At 37.7% G+C, this 10,013-nt stretch overlaps 1 pseudogene; it reads left to right on the forward strand.

Moving 5' to 3' along the window:
• The window catches only part of LOC102812350, a 143,492-nt pseudogene that overhangs the window by 21,370 nt on the left and 112,109 nt on the right, over positions 1–10,013 (forward strand).

Consider the following 10,013-nt stretch of genomic DNA (forward strand, 5'->3'; position numbering starts at 1 on the left):
GAGGTTGGCCCAGGATCGAGCATTGTTTCGTTCTGCTGTGCATGGGGTCGCTATGAGTCGGTTCCGACTCGATGGCACCTGACAACAACAACAACCATTGACATTTTACTTTAAATTTAATTTTGGAAACGCAGAGAATTTATTTGGAGCTAAATCTAGTGCAGAAAATTGATGTGCAAGTACAATCATATGTTCTAAGAATAAATAGGTTTAGTACTTATAAGACCTAAGGCAAATCACAAATTTAGGACAAGTTGCATCCTTTGAATGTTACTTAGGTTTTTCTTTTTAAATAATCCGAATAAAATTGACTATAGTAATGATATTCTTTCCCACTCAGAAACATTTCGTCTCTTTGTTATGATATTGTTATATGACCACTCTCTAAATTTTGTAATTCATTTTTCAATGTATTTAATTTATTTATCATATGTCATATTTCTAATAAACAAACCTGTGTGTGTGTGTGTGTGTGTGTGTGGTTGTGTATATGTACGGTAGTGTGTGTATGTAAAAGAGAAGTGAAGTAAGAGGAAGTGAAGTAAACAGGAAGTGAAGTGAGACCTCTGTAATCCTAGATAGAGTGTAATCAGTTTGGTTTGTAATCAGGTTCTGGTATGTCAAGTTTGCTTCTGGTAGAATTACACTAAATTTCAAAAAATGCTAAACTATTGAAAAACTGATAATTTCTATAACATCCCTTGCAAAAAAGTATTTTATGAACATAAAGTTTTCTTGTTGCTGTTAAGTGCTGCCAAGTCAGTTTACATAATAATAATCACTTGTTACTAACCTCAAGCTCATTCTCCTTCCAATGAGCCAGAACACTAAAGTGAAGATATTCCTATCCATTAGTAACTTAGTCCAGTTTTGATCATTTAGTATTTTCATTATTCCCAGATTCTTACCGTCTTATTATAAAATTAAATACCATCTTACAAGACCTAACCTATGAAGACTACAAAGCAACCCAAATCACTCAGGGATCTTCATTACTGAAATCTTCTTAAACATTTTCTAACAAGTTACTAATAAAAGTCTTGGTAAAAGCTGAGACCATACTAATGAACTACATTTTGCCTCCATTTCTCGTTTTTAATGTTACTATGGTATGTATGGCACTGTAGGATAAGTGATGGACTGCAAAGGCAGTTCAAACTGCAAGGTTGGTGGTTCAAACCCACCACTCACTCCTTGGAAACCATACACAGAGTGACTGTGAGTCTGAACCAACTCAACGGCACTTAACAGCAACAACATTATTTGTAAAGGTAAATTCTTGAGTGTTTGATCTGATATTAAATCGCACAAAACATGAGGAGAGTTCCTGAGGACAGAATCAATTCCAGAATTATGGTAACACCAAAAATAAGAGTATTTTTTACTTATAGAAAAAGAAATCTATATCTGATAGCTATTGAAACACAGATGTGCTTTAAAGATTCTGAAAAATTACACTTTTTAACTAAATTCTATTTTTTAAGCAGATGTCCTGATGGTATAATGATTAAGTATTTGGCTACTAATTGAAGGTCACATTTTTAAATTACCCTGCAAGAGAAAGATGTGGAGTCTGTTTCTGTAAAGATTCCCATCCACTGCCATCAAGTCTATTCTGACTCATAGTGATCCTATATAATGTTTCTGAGACTGCAAATCTTTATAGGAGAAGGCAACCTCATCTTTCTCCTGATGAACTGTTGTCTGGTTTGAACCATCAACCTTTTGGTTAGCGGAACAGTGCCTAACCCACAACACGGCTTGCTAAGAGTTAAAACCAACTCTGACAATGGATATATTTTAGGATTGCTGTTGTTGTTGTTAAATGCTGTGGAGTCGATTCCGACCCATAGCGACTCTGTATAGGGTTTCCGAAGAGCAGCTGGTGAGCTTGAACCGCCAACTTTGCAGTTCAAACGACTTTGCAGTCTGAGCCATTAACCCACAGTGCCACACCGTTAAAACCAACTCTATGGCAATGGTATATAGACATATAGATATAGAAATAGATATAGATATATAGATATAGATAGATTGTTTGTTTTTAGTTAGAGTGAGGTTTTCTTTATTTGATTTTGAAAAATTGGACGCTGAACCAAGTAGACTTGCCACACAATCCGCCTGCAAAAAATTTTATTCCTCTGTCCGGAAAAATCACCTCCTCTAGTTCCCAACCTGGTAGCATAGTGGTTAGGAATCGGGCTGCAGTTCGAGACTACCAGCCGCTCCGCGGGAGAAAGATGAGGCTTTCTGCTCCGGTAAAGATTTACAGCCTCAGAAACCCAGTACAGGGTCGCTATGGGGCAGAACCGACTCTACACTGCATGGCACTTAACAACAACAATGAAGTTTTCAATCTGCCTGCCCCATGGATCACCTACCAGCCCTTACTGGGAACATTCTCATTTAAAGTTAGTTTGCCCCCTCCCTATGAACTTCCCCTATTTCCTTAATGGGTGTATTCTTATTTTAAAGTTTCTAGCCTCAAACTAGTTCTTCTCCTCCCATAAGCTCCTTTTATGACAATGGATTTTTATGGGTTTTTCTTTGAAGCCAATTGTTTCTTAATTACTTTTGTTTGAACAGACTTGCAGACACTTTTTGTACCATAGGATGATGTTAGGAGTCCTCTCTTTCCAATGGTGGTGGTGGTGACTGTGCTGAGGAGTCGGTTCCGACTCATAGTGACCCTGTACAGGGTTTCCGAGGCTGTAAATCTTCACGGGAGCAGAATGCCTCATCTTTCTCCCGCGGAACAGCTGGTAGTTTCGAACTGCTGGCCTTGAGGTTTGCAGCCCGATTCGCAACCACTACGCTACCAGAGCTCCTTTTTCCAATGATAGTCAGGGCTAATATAAAAGCAGACTGTATAAGTGCTAATTGATATAAATGCTTCAGATGGGAAGAGTAGTCTTACTCTCCAAAAGTCGTGTTAGCTACTTATGGGAGCCTGGCTATATCTATCCTTCCCCTATTGATGCCTTTCCTTAGTAACATGTTAGAAAATGTTTAAGAAGATTTCATTAATGAAGATCCTAAGTGCTTTGGGTTGCTTTGTAGACTTGAATTCTGAATGCATTCATTTCTATCTGTGGAAACTTCCTTGTTAATTCCCTTGTTTGGCTATAGATGCTTTTTCTTTGTTATGGAATAAAAACTAAATGAATCCATGCACATAAAGCAGTGAGAGCAGCATCCAGAATGTGACCCTTGTACAATAAGTGTTCACTTTGATGCTGATGATGATCATGAAGAAAACCCTTACTTCCTCTGCTAATGACACAACTTCTTTGCAGTGAGTAAAGATTCTACTATTGGGCAGAAATATGCTTTTTTCAATTCATGGTGGAAGGCTTGCTTCAGTTAAAATAAATGAACTCCTCTTTAGGTACTTCCTGCAACGCTGTTACTGCTTTCACCACTCCTAATTATGACTGACACTGTATAGAAATATTTTCTGAGATGCCATCCAGAAGCTGCCAATGCATTTTATTTCTCTAATTAGCACTCCCTTACACACACACCTATGGAAAATTCTTTTATGCATTCAGAATTCAAGAATAGACCATTTGGCTTAAAAGTTTATCTCTCCTTAACTAAACTTTCTTGCCTAGTTGCAGTAGTTTTAGATTCTTCTAAATATTAGTTTTGCCATTGGTCCAAATAGCAGACATACTAAAAGTTATTTTCCTGAGGCATAAAATAATATTTACTTCACAAATATGCTGTGTTATATAGAATGGTGTGCACAAATGCTTCAGATAATAGCAGAGAGAGAGCATTAATCTTAACATATTAAAGTAATACATTAGTAAGTAATGTGTCTGTGTGTGTATATTTTAATGAGTCAAAATCTTAATCAAATGTGATGCTTCTTTGTTGTTGTTGTTGTGAGGTGCCATCGAGTCGGAACCGACTCATAGCGACCCCATGCACAGCAGAACGAAACAATGTCCGATCCTGGGCCAACCTCACTACCGCTGCCACACTTGATGCCATCAATGATGCCACCTGGCAAATCCATCTCGTTAGGGGTCTTCCTCTTTTTCTCTGACCCTCCACCCTACCCAGCATGACATCCTTCTCCAGCGACTGTTTCCTCCAGACAATATGTCCAAAGTATGAGAGACGAAGCTTAGCCATCTTGGCCTCCAAGGAGCACTCTGGCTGCACTTCTTCCAAAACAGATCCATTGGTTCTTTTGGCAGTCCATGCCACTTCCAGTATTCTCCTCCAACACCACAACTCAAAGGCATCAATTCTTCTACGATCTTCCTTATTCACTATCCAGCTTTCGCATCCATATGAGGCTATTGAAAACACCATGGCCTGGGTCATGCGCACCTTAGTCCTCAAGCTGACATCTCTGCTCTTCAATACTTTAAAAAGTTCCTGTGCAGCAGATTTGCCCAATGCAATATGTCATCTGATCTCTTGACTGCTGATTCCGCGAGTGTTGGTAGTTGATCCAAGAAGAATGAAGTCCTTGACAACTTCAATCTTTTCTCCATTGATAAGAATGTTGTTTATTGGTCCAGTGGTGAGGATTTTTGGTTTCTTGACATTGAGATGTAATCCATATCTAAGGCTGTGCTCTTTGATCTTCATAAGTAAATGTTTCAAGTCCTCTTCACTTTCATTAATCAAGGTTGTATCATCTGCATATCGCAGGTTGATAATGAGTCTTCCTCCAATCCTGATGCCACATTTTTCTTCATAGAACCCAGCTTCTCGTATTATTTGCTCAGCATACAGGTTGAATAAGTATGGTGAAAGAGCACAACCTTGTCGCACACCTTTCCCAATTTTAAAACATTCAGTGTTCCCATGTTCTGTTCAAACAACTGATTCTTGGTCTAGGTACAGATTTCTTAGAAGTACAATTAAGTGTTCTGGAACACTCATACTTCTCAATGTTGTCCATAGCTTGTCATGATCCACACAATTGAAAACCTTTGCGTAATCAATAAAGCACAGGTAAACATCCTTCTGGTATTCTCTGCTTTCAGCCAAGATCCATCGGACATCAGCAATGATATCTCTCGTTCCACGTCCTCTTCTGAATCCAGCTTGAACTTCTGGAAGTTCTCTGTCAATGTATGATTGTAGCCGTTTCTGTATTACCTTTAGCAAAACTTTACTTGCTTGAGATATCAAAGAGATTGTCTGATGATTTCCACATTCTGTTGGGGCACCTCTCTTTGGAATGGGCATAAATATTGATCTCTTCCAATCAATCGGCCAGATAGTTGTCTTCCAAATTTCTTGGCAGAGATGAGTGAGTGTCTCTTGTGCTGCCTCACTTTTTTGAAAGATTTCAATTTTTATTCCATCAATTCCTGGTGCCTTGTTCTTTGCTACTTCTTTCAATGCACTTTGGACTTCCTCTCTGAGTATCATTGGCTCTTGTTCATATGCTTCTTTAGGGACCAATTTATGCACAGGACAAATGTTGATTGTTTAGCAGTCAAGAAAACTTTAAATTGAATGTGGCGCTGTAGGATAAACACTTGACCACAAAGTTGGCTTGAAATGCAGGGTTAATCATTCAAACTGACCTGCTGCTCCTCAAACATCCTATATAGGTTCTCTATGAGTCAGAACAGACTCTACAACACGCAACAACAATGACATAGACAGCATCAGAGAACATATGATATGAGCAAGTCAGGGATTCACAATTTTAGTGTCCTTAATTCTTTAAGACACTGCCACCTCTTTAAACGGTTTTTGGTTTTTCTCCCCATCTTATTCTCCCTCATTACTTTTATTTGTTTATTCAATGGAAGGAGAAAGTGGAACTGTCTGTGATGGAATCAGAAGAGAAATGAGCATGTGAAGTTTCTTTCCCCATGTCTCCTTACATGTGTCTGAAGACCTGCATATAGCACTGAAAGGTTTCCTTTTGCTGCAGGATTCCTGTCTCATGATGTTGGAATGCTATTGTAAAATAGCTTTGAAGCATCCTCCTGCTTTAGACAAGACATAGCACATGCATCCTCTGAAGTGCGTAACATTGTATTATACTGTGATGTTTTCCTCGAACTAGCAATTTGACAAAGATCAGAAAATCCTCACATCTGCGGCATTATGTTCTCATCAAAATATGCTGAATGTTTCAGACTAAGGACAATAGTTCAGGCAGAGTTACTGAATTCACTAGATCAGCAGGAATGAGGAAGGAGTAAACATACATTCACCCTTTTCATGTTACATTCAAACTTTCAGTAACTCTGGGAATGTTAGCATGCCATTTACTTTTATGATTATGTCCTATGACATCAGGAATGTCTGGATCCTGCTGGCAGAATAAGCAACACCCAAGACTATGAAAGTTTAGTTTTAAAACGTTGTAAAAACCGGGCATATTACATTAAGGACACAAGTTGGGTATCTCCCAAATAAAAGATAAGTTTAAAATAAATTGGTTTCTCCAAACAATTTCCCAGCAGAAATTTTCCATTTTCATCTCTATTTTTTTTCTGAAACTCGTCTGCCTGCTCTTCCCCTAGAAGGGTGATCCTGAAAATGGTATTTAAAATTTTTTAAACTTATTTTGTGGTTATAGGTTTACCTTCAAGCATATCACCTTAAGTTGGCTATCTGTTCTGTCTGCATTTGCCCCTAGAACGAGAATGTTCTGGATTAAGCAATCCAAATAAACCTATCTATTTCCTCTTAGTTTCAGGCTATATTATGGAGTTAGTTACTTAGCTTTTTACTTTCTTTGTTTTGTTTTGTTTTCTCTCTTTTTTCTTTATGTGTCTAACTCTTAAATGTAAATCCACTAGAAGGATTTTCTTTTATAAAAAAATTACTCTTCATAATGTTCATGTAGCATAAGAAAATATTGTCCTTGTGAATCATCACGAAAGTTATTAAATCAAAGAAACACTGAAAATATTATTTATAAGTCATTTTCTTAATCTTAGCAGATAATGGAATATTTTTTCTCTCCAAAACCCTCATCTACATTTTTCAAAACAGAGCTAAAAACATCTTTTATTAAGTTTTCCATTGTTGTATGTTTAATAGCACCATTTGTTATGTTTTTTATTTCTTATTATATTCCAAGCACTATCTCTGTGCTATTTATTTTAACTTGCATTATGAGGTAGGTGTAATTATTGTCTTCCTGAAAATGAAGAAGTTACAGTGGCACAGTGGTTAAGTTTAAGCCAAAAGATACGCAGTTCAAACCCAACAGCTGCTCTATAGCAGTTGGTGTCCATAATGATTTATAGCCTTACAAACACTATAGGCAGTTCTACTCTGTCCCATAGGATCAGTAAGGTTTGGAATGAGTTTTTTGTTTTGCTTTGTTTTATTTTTTAAAATTAGGCTTAGGGATGTAAGTGTTTCAGGGTCACACAGTTTACAAAGGACTAAAGACGAGGCTTTCTGCTCCAGTAAAGATTTACAGTCTTGGAATCCCTATGCAGGATTGCTATGAGTTGAAACAGACTCCACTACACACCACACACCACCACCACCACCAATCTGGTTAAGTCCTTCTTTACCCTCCACTACTGGTGTGGCACTGTGGGTTAAGTGGTGGTCTGCAAAGTCGGTTTGATCCGCAAGGTCAGTGGTTCAAGCTCACCAGCTGCTCCTCGGAAATGCTACAAAGGATTGCTATGCATCGGAACTGATTCAATGGCACTTAACAACAACAACAACTGGTCACACTGTAGGAAGAATAAGCACTGAACTGCTGGTTGCATGTTCCATACCAACCCTACCGAGGGTCACTGTGAGTCGGAATCAACTTAAAAGCACATAGCAACAACAACTCTTCACTACTGAACAAAGGTAACCAGGATAAGATGTCTTCGAATGCTTATTGATAGGAATTTCACATGTGTATTTTAGGATGAAATGCTGCAAACTTTTTAAAACTTTAAAACAGTTTGTTAAGAGAAGATTGACATAGAAAACTTCTGCCCTGCAGAGTCATCCAAGTTTCAGTCTGAATTATCTTGGAGACTTGTGTTGGGAGGTTGCCAGATGCAGTCTGTCACATAAGTCCAAACAGGTTCCAAAACATGTGCCTGGTATATATCAGAGACATATCCTCAGACAGAGTCAAGTGTAAGTAACTTATATAGGAAGTGAAAGACATATCAGACTGGTTACTACTGTGGGTGACTTATGGAAGTCACTGTGAAGCCCATCTTACAAAATGTGAGGGACTTAAAAACTATTTGTGCACCAATAGTTCAGACACTGTGTTGAGGGTTGAGGATGTTAAATCCCAGCACTCTTTGATTACTAGTTGGGTTGACAAATCAAATCATTCTTGTGTGGAGGGATAGATAGAGAAGACAAAGAAAACCCCAAGTAAAAGGTCTGTTGGTTCTGGTCCTTGCAGACGCTTACACTAAAATTATAAAATGAGTTCCCACGTGCTTCAGAAGAGGAAAATTAGACCCATATTGTAAGATTAGTTTAGTGGTTTCCAGAATGTGTAGAAAGAACAATAGGCCAACAAGATGTACCTATTAAATCAGTTTAGAAATTTTACATATAAGTTTTCTATTTAAAATCTATACAAACTAAATACCTGAGAAGTCATAATATGAAGAAAAACCCAGTTTTTCCACCAAAAACTGTTTTGACAATGGAATAATTTCTAGAAGTAAAATTTATTAACACAGTACAGTGGATAATATACGTGTCCCACTCATATCACATAGCCTTAAGGAATGGTATCCTCTAAAATATGACATATTGAAGGTTATTTAAGGAGATTGGGATGGCATAGTAAGAAAACAACAAAACCGTGAATGCTATTTTAGCTGAAGCTTTAGTGAATGTACAGAGGAACAAGCAGCAATGCTTTAATACACTTCAGAGAAAACACATGACAGAAAATGCAGAGAGGTAGACAAGACACTTTAATGTAGGATTCCATTTGGTAAGACTATTGAGAAGTCTACTGCATTTAAATAGTGGTTATCTTGTAAAAGGAGTTGGGACCTTATGAGATTTGAAAGTATGAGTGGGCTTCAAGAAATTTGTGGAAAGAACTATTTTAATTCCTTTTGTCCATGAACTTTATTAAGCCCTTTAGATTACTTGTCAAAGGAAATCAAAGTTATTCCAGAAATATCTCAGAGAGACATATGCAAGAAATATTGTATTTGTAGAAGAATCATGAAACAGAATTTATGATAATACTGTAGTTGTGTGCCCATCAAGTTAATTCTGAATCATAGCAACATTGTGTGGCAGAGCAGAACTGTCTCATTGGGTTTCCTAGGTTGTAATCCTTACTGGAGTCCTGGTGTGATGCTGTATGATAAGCACTGAACTGTTATCCAAAAGGTTGGTAGTTCAAACCTACCAGCCACTCCACAGAGCCCTTATACACGGTGGCTCTGAGTCAGAAATGACTGAGTGGTACTTAACCACAATCTTCCCTGGAGCAGATCTCTTGGTCTTTTCTCCTATAAAGTATCTGGTTGGTTTAAACCACCAACTTTTTTGTTAACATCCAAGTGTTTAATCACAGAGTCATTGGAGCTTTGTAATGTAACTGTAATAATTACAATTGTATTAATACATACTTTAGAGATCTTTACAATTTGAAGAACGTTTTCAAATTTTGATCATTTTTATTTTCAAGACAGTTATAATGCCTTTGGAAGACAGCTACTATTTTAGTATTATTGCAAAATGAAACCTTAAGTGCTATGATTTCAAATTATTTTTTATATTTTTTTGTTGTTGTTAAGTGCTGCAGAGTTGGTTCCAACTCATAGCGACCCTGTATAGAGTTTCTAAGGAGTAACTTGTGAATTTGAACTGCCGAACTTGCAGTTTAAATCAACTTTGCAGTCCAGTGCTTATCCTACAGTGCCACAGCAAGACTCCATTATTGGATATGTTGTTGTTAAGGGCCGTCGAGTCGGTTCCGACCCACAGTGACCCTGTACAGGGTTTCCAAGGCTGTAAATCTTTACGGGAGCAGAAAGCCTCATCTTTCTCCCGCGGAGCAGCTGGTAGTTTCG

Source organism: Chrysochloris asiatica, unplaced genomic scaffold, assembly GCF_000296735.1.
Source record: "Chrysochloris asiatica unplaced genomic scaffold, ChrAsi1.0 scaffold00196, whole genome shotgun sequence".
Taxonomy (NCBI): Eukaryota; Metazoa; Chordata; class Mammalia; order Afrosoricida; family Chrysochloridae; genus Chrysochloris; species Chrysochloris asiatica.